The 9,573-nt window shown below is 41.3% G+C and overlaps 2 long non-coding RNA genes across 6 annotated transcripts in view; one reads left to right on the top strand and one right to left on the bottom strand.

The window, feature by feature from the left end:
• LOC106936952 (uncharacterized) overlaps positions 1 to 8,598 on the top strand; it is a 44,750-nt gene extending 36,152 nt beyond the window's left edge. The window contains exons 1-2 of one of the 3 annotated variants that reach the window (XR_001422273.1): positions 5,115 to 5,363; positions 6,496 to 8,598. This is a non-coding gene — a long non-coding RNA (uncharacterized LOC106936952). Of the gene's footprint in view, positions 1 to 5,114; positions 5,364 to 6,495 lie in introns of those variants that run through there. The other 2 variants (XR_001422274.1, XR_001422272.1) reach the window with 2 other exon arrangements.
• LOC106936951 (uncharacterized) overlaps positions 1 to 9,573 on the bottom strand; it is a 56,470-nt gene that overhangs the window by 26,629 nt on the left and 20,268 nt on the right. The window lies entirely within an intron of this gene.

The raw sequence follows: 9,573 nt of genomic DNA on the forward strand, positions 1-9,573 counted from the left end.
GGGGGGGGGGGGGGGGGGGGGGGGGGGGGGGACGACAAAGACGAAGACAAAGATGGAAGTGAAAGACAGATGAAAAGACAGGAGAAGGTGTATTTAGGGCTGAACAGACTGGAGAGGAAATACGCCGAGGGACCAGGGCTCTCACTCTGTGTGTGTTGGTGTGTGTTTGCTGTGAAAAGCAGGATTTGATGGAGTGGCTCTTCAGCTGTAACAGTCAAGTGCATGATTGCCACATATGATGTTGTCATTTTGTGCCCCGACCTTTTCAGGGAAAGCTTTATTTCCCCCTCCACATTTTTTTTTTTTTTTGTGTTGGTGGGGTGGAGGAGACGGAGGAGGGTGGGAGGTTAATAATCAAAAATGATCTGCTTCAGTAGAGCAGATAAATAGTGTCAAACACAGCTGGGATGGAGAGGCGCTGACTGGCCACCACAGAGCTAAATTGATGGTTGTAGCTGCCGAGGTGACGGGAGGCAAGAAAAAAAAAAAAAGCCCGCCAAACCAAATCCCCTCTCCCCCTTTAGCCCCGCTCTTCGCTCTACTGTATGACACGGATAGACTTCTAGGTGTCGTATTTATTTTTCCGCTCCGTCGTTTTCGTGACGAGCCGCAGTCAGGGGGTGAGGCGGCGTGGACGTAAAGCGCCGCGTCGCCCCGCGGCTCGGGGTGACGGAGAGACTTCGGTTTACAATCTGAGGAGGTGACATTTTTATTCAATGTTTTTTTTTTTTCCTTCTTCCAGTCAGGTTGGGGTGTAAGAAATGTCTCGCCACATCACTGCCCCTGTGTGTGAGGGATTATGTCATACTCAGAAACACACACACATATTAAAACAGCAAAAAGCCAACAAGCTGTTAGAAACATATGTCTCTGTCACATTTCTTTTTTTTCCTTTTTCCCCCCTCCTCATCACAGGACTAGCTTTCTGAAAGATATACCGTCCACAAAAGCTGCTCCTTCTTTATCCTATAAATCAGTTTGTGTGGCAGATAAGAGGAGGCAAAGGAAAGCGAGTCAGTGTACTTTATCATCTTTCACTCCTCCGCCCTCCTCCGGCTGCCTGCTTTCTGGCACCAGATTTGTGGCCATAATCGAGAATAACTTACAGTATAATCTTGTTTGTTCCTTTCTTAAATGGAGCGATAACATCTCTCAGGATCAGGAGCAGAGAGGGAGGAGGGATGGTGTGTGTGCATGCATGCGTGTGTGTGTGTGTTGGGTGGGGGGTTAGAATGGGAAAGGATGGAGAGGCTGTTGCACTTCTTTTCTTTATGTGGACGTCTTAAAGCAGTGGCGTTTATGACCAGCTGCCTGGCTGCTTGGAGCAAAGAATTTACTCTCTCTCTCTCTCTCCCTCTTTCTCTCTCTCTCTTTCACACACACACACACTCGCATGGAAATCAGACAGTGCAGTCACAGGATGATCCAGAGGACGGGCTGTAATAAATATCAGCAATTTAAGAGGTCAGCAGAGGTCGACTGGTGAGGACGATCTCCTGTCATAATTTGTTTAAGGCTCTGCATGAGGTGGGTCAGGGTTACACATTCAAACAGGGTCATTATTGAAAAAGCCAAACGGATTTTTTGTTTTGTTGAACAGTCGCAGCTGCAAACTGGGTTTCTAAATTCTTCCGGAGAGCCGTGCGGCCATGATGATTGGTGATGGTTATCTTATTAAATACACCGACAATCAATAGTAAAGGCTAAAGCCTGTTAAATTGGTTTAGTCCAAGTTTTTGACTTGTGTTGGAAAATGCACTTTCAGGTTTCAATTTGGGCTGAAAGCATTATTGCTTTTGTCCGAAGCAAGATAAAGATTTTTTTTATTATTATTTATCTCTCAGATGAGTCAAATAATTTAACTGCTAGATGAGTTTAAATCAGAGTAAAACATTACAGTTTTAAAAAATATAAAAAAATGCTTAAATGCTTTATGTGAAGGAAATAAATAATAAACTTGATTTTAAATGAGCTATGGTGTTATAATAACTTACACATTAACAAAAGTACAGCAAAATACATGATTTATATACACAAAAAAGACATTTTAATGATACCTTGATACCAAAGATAATTTATTCAAATCATATAGGCAATCATATTCGAAAAAATGTTTTTTTGTGGAGAAAGACTGAGATTTTGAAAACGTGTCTCCAAGACGCTTAGTGTCACAAATGAAGTTAAGTGAATGGCGAACATTAACCTTCAATAGGTCAAACGTAGAATGTAGATCATTATCTTTACTCTGGAAAAAGTGTTCAATATTTGCAGATTCAGTGTTTCATGACTGCCAAGGGTTGAAGACGCAACAGGATAATACGGAGCATCTTTGCTGTACTCTGTGCAGCCTTCCTGTTTCCTGCTTTAAGACTTGTTCTCTCTCCTGCATCCTTGAATGCTACGTGGACTTTATTCACGTAGCAGTATGTTGTAGAAGCTTCTTGAATTTTCTCTGACTTCATTTTTTAGGCACCTCATCAGTACTGAAAAACTGCGTCACGTATTCTTCACTCAGTGAAGCATCCACTCACTGTCAGAAAAATCAAACGCTGCTTTGCCTGACCGAATGTTTGATGTTGTGTCCAGCAATGTCACTGACTGACAGGAAGCAACAAATAGACAATGAATTGAATTCTAAAAACTTCAAGGTATCAAATAAGAAGTCATTCTTTGAGGTGCTAGCACTGCCAGTCGTGTCACTGCGTCCGGGTGAAATGCATCACGTGCTATGGTGCATTTACTGATCAGGGAAACAGTTGGATTTTTTAATTTTGAATTTGTAGCGGAGCTGAAAACTGGTCAGTTCTGGTTACCCACTAATTTAGTTGTGTTAATTTAGCTACTTGCATACATGTTTAATGTGCTTGCTAAAGTTTCATCTTAAGACTCTTATTGCAAAAGAAGAGTAGCAAAAAATTGGGATACTGAGGACTCCCATTATTCAAGGGCATTAGGGAGTAGCTGAAATTAACAAATATTTCAGGCACCCTCTGAAACACCTTTAACTACTTGTTTTAATATTTATTGTTTTAATATTTAAAACAATAAATACAATTTAATACGCAGAGTGGAAAGTGTGTTAGCTCCACCGCTGAAGCTATAGTATTTCTTACTTTTGCATTTGGGGTTATGGGTAATCAGGACCAAGGAACATAAATGCCGCTCCAGGATAGTGTGTCAGGTAGCTTTGCATATTGGTATTTCAGCTTCCCACAATGCATTTTCTTTTGAATATTTTAAGTATGTTTTATCAAAAAATCCATGAACAGGCAAAGTTCCAGTAAATAGTTTGGAGATACATTCCATAGAAAAATCCACGAATAGGCGAATCAGCAAATAATGGACCACAAATAGCTACTAGTAGCAACATTTCTGATATTGAGTTCTGTAAACTCACGTTCCAAACTGTGTTTGTTTCTCATTAAAACCTGCTGTTTCAGGCTCCTGCTTGGTAGAGAAAAGGACACTTCTGCGCACAAATCCCTTATTAGGGAAGCTATAGAAATGTGCTCCCTGTAAATTATTTAAAAGGCTGGGCCATCTCAGAAACTTCCCCTGATAAAGCCCATCGGTGATGAGGCGCTGTTTGCTCACTGTCAAGAGGCAGACACGATGAAGCAGACACCCCGGTCTGCGTACAGCCTATACGGGCGAACCTTTTGCCACGTCTGGGGTGTGGCTGATGGATGGGCCTCCATTTCCCAGGCTTGGAAATCTCCCCCCCCGCCAACCTCCACCCTCCACCCTCCGCACAGCTTGGACAGGTGATACAAGTGTATATTTATTTATTTCCTTTAATACTCTTCTTTATCTCCTTCATTGTTAGTAGGCCTGTGAGATTGATCAATATTTAATTTTCTGGGAGAAGAAGTGGGGAGGAATGGGTGGGAGGCAGAGGGGTGGGGTAGGGGGGGTTGCTGCAGTGACACTCAGGATATCTTCCACCACATATTGGCTTCTCTCTCTCGTCCTCTCACTTTCTTTCTTTTGCTCATCCTTCCCTCATCACTTGTCTTACTCTATTCTGTCGTCGCCTTCCCACCTTCTTCCTTTCACTCCCTGTAAACCTCGGGTCCCGTGGAGGCGCCTTGCTCTTTCTGACCAACGGGGTTAGTCTTAAATGTAACAAGCGATCATAAAGGGAGTCTCGGCGCTCTTTTAGGAAGCGGGCCTCGGTTTGAACACAACCCTTTGACGACCTTTGATCCCATATGGTCACGGCGCACTGCTCAGATATGCCTTTTAATGACCAAGCAGTCCAATCAATGGGCCATTTTTCACTTGGAGAGTGGGAGGATTAGCTTTATACCATAAACGCGCAAAAAGAAGCAAAAGGCAGTGAAAACAAAGGGCAAACCGGTGACTCCGTTTCTGTCACCCACCCTCGCAGCCATCCCGGAAGATGCGAACACACGCTAGCTCCTGATGTGTACGTTTGGAGGTATGAGATGTGACGGAGCAAAAAAAAAAAAAAAACCCGCGTCAATGGAGGCTTCGAGATGAGAAATCGGAGGCCCCGGTCCTGCCGATAAAGCCTTGGGACAACTGCTTAGTCAGGTTCAACTAATCATGTCTTTGTGTCAATGTATTTGAAAAGAGGGAATTGTTGTCAATGACATAAGCCATTATTGTCTTGACCCCAGAGCCCTCTTTAATTAACCCATACATTAGATTTAACGCCAACAAAACAGAGTCCTCTCCTATTTTTGACCTAAACAAGTCGCACATTGGACAGATTACGAGGCCGTATCTCCCGTTTTATGTTAAATGAGCTTTAAATGGTTTGATACCAATCGGAATCTCCGCATCAAAGGAGGGAACACGTGTTGCAGAAAACAAAAGCAGTTTGTTTTTTTTTTGTTCTTTTTTTTTTTACTTTAAACTTTCAGATGCCAATTTATGAAGGAATGTTAAACGGCCCTCTGCGGTTAAAGCACACTCTCACAGTTGCCTCAATGAAAGATGAACCATCCCAGTTTCGCCTCTCGCATTATCAGGCCTTCTTTACAGTAGATGATCATGAAAGGGTGCTGATAGTTCTGTTCTGCAGGCCATTGAGGCTCTCTTTCTCGCTCTCCAGATCGAGGGCAGTGCCACTACGACGCTCATTACGCCCCCACCAAGACCCCAACCCCTTACACACACCCCCTCTTCCATCTGCTATGCTCAGTAATCGGCACCAGATTGAGGCGAGGAATCTCTCCGCACATGCTGGTGGTTTCTGGCTCGTTGCGTCCTCAGCTTCCCTTTGAGCCGAGGAATTTCGATTTTACATACACAGAGAGGAGAAATTACCGTCGCAAAGTCGGTCCTGTCTCAGAACGCCCGTCTCACTTTGAAATATCCTTCAGAGAGTCTTTGAAGTAAGTGATAAAATGTTATCAGGAGGGCAGAACGAAGGTGGTGGTGGTGGGGCAGAAACAGTTATCCTTTTATGGGTCTTTTAAAAGTGGCAGTTTTTTTGTTGTTTTTTTTCCTCTGTCTTTTCTCCACAGGGCTGGTTAATTGTGTCCAGCAGCATGTGGTCTCTGGGGCTTTGGTCCAGGTGTTGGTGTTAATGTTGGGAGCCCCTCACAACACCTGTTAGGGCCAACGTAAGCATCCGCACAGACGTTTGCTCTGGGTGCCCTGCTTAACCAACCTGAATTACTCCCACTGTGAAATGTGGTCATTTAGAGGCTTTTTGGATGAGCCGCATTAGCTGATGTAATCGCCGCGGAATCCAGACGAAACGTAGCCAAGCTTTTTAACAGTTGTTCAGTTTTTATTTGCATCCGTGGCGAGGACGCGCAAATGCTTTGCATTAAAAAAAAAAAAAAAAAAAAAAGAGAGAGAAAGAAAAAGAAAATTGCTGGATACAGGAAAAGTTCAGAAAATGCCAACGTTGGATTGAGGTTGGGTGAAAAATAGTTAATACATTACTGCATATTAAAAGCCCCACTCCCTACTGTTTTATAAATTATGTATGTATCAACTCAAAATGAGAAACACAGCAGACTGTCATTTACTTCAAGATGTGTTTCGATATAATGTTTTAGACTATTAAACCCACAAGGTGTAATAATTAAATAGCTACTTGCTTGCCCTTACAGTCAAAGAAATGATGAAAATCTTACAATAACTTGGAACTTTGACTAAACCAAGACGAAGGAGGACCCATGTTTATCATACAGTGAGTTAGGTGGTAGGACAGAGTCCAAAGTGGTTAACAGAAGAGAAATATTTCACTGTGAGACGATGAAATCATGAAACAAAAACCATTTGATTTAATATTCTTACCAATTTACTTTTTATTGGAATGATAAATTAACCATTTTACACCTGTTTTTCTTAAACTTTTGTAACATGTTTTGTGTCTATGCTCCTCAGAATTTGGATGCCTAACTTTTCTGTTTCCTCATCATCAACATTAACAGTAGTGTGGTTTCTTCTGTCCTTTAAACAAACATTGCCTCTTTTCATTCTCTTTGTTTTATGTGCTTTTTGTCTCTTCAGTCCACAGAAGAGTACTTTCCATGAAGTCTTGGGGACCATCGAAATTTTTCTTTCAGGCAAATGTTCACCGTGGCACCCTTCCATGGATGTGATTTTCACCCAGTTTCTTTCTTATTCTTAAATTATAAACACTAAGATGAGCGTTTTAAGGACTCTCTGCACTATAATTTTGGGAGGCCGGACGCTGTAACCCTTTCCAAACTGAAAGATGTCAATGAATGTATGTTTTTTCCTTTCTTTCTCAGTTAGATTGGGCCATGATGTGTTGCTTTTCACGTTGTTTCACCCTGCTTCGTGTTGTGAAACGAGTTCAAGTGATTTTGTGATTTTAGTCAACAGAGGTGGCTGATCAGGCTCAGGTGTCACGAGTGAATTTGAACAATTAGGTTAATCACAGTTAGTTCAACAAGGTTAAATAGTCTGTCACCAAACGACCAGACGCAGGATCAAACCGTGAAAGCGTCGCCAGGTTCCTACAGAAATCAGAGGTGCAACACACCCTGACACAACACACACAAAGAAACATTTCAGACGGTTGAATAAATAAAACCAAGAACGACAATAAACCAACCCCAGCTCTGATTAAAAATTGAACTGTCTCATTATTTGCTCATCCATTTTAGAGATACTGGTTGGAAGATTACATGAATCTATTTTATGCATTTAAATAACTTCTCTTGTTGAGTTTCCATGCCTTTTATATTTACTGTTCTGTCTTTTTTATAGTAATAATAATACCACTTAATCTGCTGATTAGACAAAAGTTATATTATTTAGATCAACTACATGTGATCTAAATTGACCAAATTGTTTACAGTGTAGTACCTGGAAGTGGCCCACAGACCCCACTTTGAAACCCCTGGTTTAGGTGGAAGACCATTCCTGGGTAGAGTTCCACTTGTGCAATGTTTTTTTTTTTTTTTTTTTTTTTTTTTCTTCCTGAAAATAATATACAAAGCTTGAGATATTGTTTGAAAACCTAACCCTGCTTTTACCTTTACAACTTTCTCCCTGATGTTCCTGCCATGTTCCTTCATGATGCTGTTTGTTCTCTAGCAAACCTCTGAAGCCTTCACAGACCAGCTGGATTCACACTGAGATTAAATTACACACACTTGAACCTTTATTTACAAAAAGCTTGCCTCAGATTTTCATCTTGTCATCTGTTTTTCTTTTTTACTTTGAAAAGCACGAATCAATTGGAAACCTCAATAAACCCCACTGGAGGTTGTGGTTGAAATCCAACCAAATGTGAAAGCTCCAAGGGGTGTGAATATTTTTATTTTTTTGTTTTTGCAGGCGGCTCTGTAACACCGAAGTAGAGAGAACGCATTACGGAGCTCGACAGAACCCGACCAACCAGAGCGAGGAAGGATTTCCCAGCTGGAACATTTACATCACATCATATTTGGTGTTTTGACATGTTGCCCTTTGTTTCCTCTCTCGGAGACCCTCGGCGACCGCCGCACACAGCTTTAACAAGATGTTGTGACCTCTTAAGCAGTGGCACTTGAAAGTATTCTTCTTCTGTTCAGTGGTCCACAGAGGCCAAGTTCTTGCCAGGGATTATCAAAGTTAACAGGATTTTAATGGGCCCACGGAGACCGGTAAAGACCCTACCAGGGCCAGGTAGTGCCGTTCCCCTGCACACACGCACACACACACACACACACCTCTTGCTCCCCTAATGCAGTCAGGCAGCACTTGCAAGGCAGTGGCTAAATAATAAACAGATGGCTACTACCAGATACAGCCAGAGAGCCCCCTTTTAGCCCCCTAGTAAAAACCACAAAGGCGGCCCAAAATCAAGCGACAAGCTATTAAAGGCGACATGCAATTTGCAGGTCAAAATGTAATTGTGACCCTCCACTGTAAAAATAAAATAAAATAAATTTACCTTTTTGGTGTTTCTGAATCATTCACAGCTGATATATGGACAAAAGAAGATCTTTTAGCTATGATCGAAAAAACAAACAAACAAGGAAACAGTTGGTGAAGAAGCTACTACCCTATACATAGTTATGGCTCAGTGTTTTCGTTGTAACTCATTTGTTGTCCTTGTTAACAAAAACTGTTGCAGCTATTTCTGCAAAAAAGAAAAAATCTCATTTGAAAGCATCAGTCATTAAAATCGTTAAAATAAATCTTAGCCAGCTAATCCTTTCTGATTAGAATGTAGCTAAAAATGGTGGCTTAATCCTCATCTGTAATGGGTAGTAGGTAAGGCTGATATGTTTTTTTTTTTTCTTATCAAGAAATACATTTAGTGAATGTTAAGCTGTCATAAAACGTGCTTGCAAAAAATGTTTGTATTGGAGGAAGAATTCGGCTGCAATTTTAAGTGTTTAATTAGTTTAGCAAGAGCTAGTAGCTTAGCAATGGTGGTGAAGCTAAAGTCAAACTTCGTACAAGTCATGAATTAAAAACATATGTTGGACAGTTTTGTACACAAACCTGGAAAGCTGTAGAAGTTTGTCAGTTTTTAGTGTTGCTGGATTGCAGTCAGAAGGTCGTCGGTTTGATTCCAGCTTCTGCTACCTGTCATAGCCTCAAGAACAGCTAATTGGCGAAGGGAGACGACGCAAAACAGTTGCATTTTGACAGATGTCCAGCTATCGAAGTCACTCTTTAGTAGTCTGTAGATTACTTTGTCACGTTGTTGTGTGTGAAAGTAACAGTGGAACAGGGAAAAGACTAAGAGAAAGAAACTTACTTATTTACTACTAACTAAATTTCCTCTAATATCCTTATTCAAAACCATCCTGATTTCTCCTTTCTTTAATTTTAGAGTAATTTCCGTCATACTGAAATCATCTGGTGGTTGGTCCAGCCAACGAATGAGAGAGGTGAAAAAGTTCTTCAAACCGATTCATTTGTAGCTAATTTTTTTTCTTGTTTCATGGCTACTACTCTGACAAATGCTGCCATGGGAGGGACCTATCAGGGTTCTGCTCTTCAGTTCTTGTCAAGTACGAAATGTTTTCTCCAGGAAGAATTCTACTCTTGCTACCTTGGGTAAAAAAAAAAAAAAAAAAAAAAAAAAAAGGCCCCGGCCGTGTGAAAAAATTTTTCCTCCTA

The sequence above is a fragment of the Poecilia latipinna genome, unplaced genomic scaffold (genome assembly GCF_001443285.1).
Source record: "Poecilia latipinna isolate Pla-1442-1.1 unplaced genomic scaffold, P_latipinna-1.0 Scaffold2248, whole genome shotgun sequence".
Classification (NCBI taxonomy): Eukaryota; Metazoa; Chordata; class Actinopteri; order Cyprinodontiformes; family Poeciliidae; genus Poecilia; species Poecilia latipinna.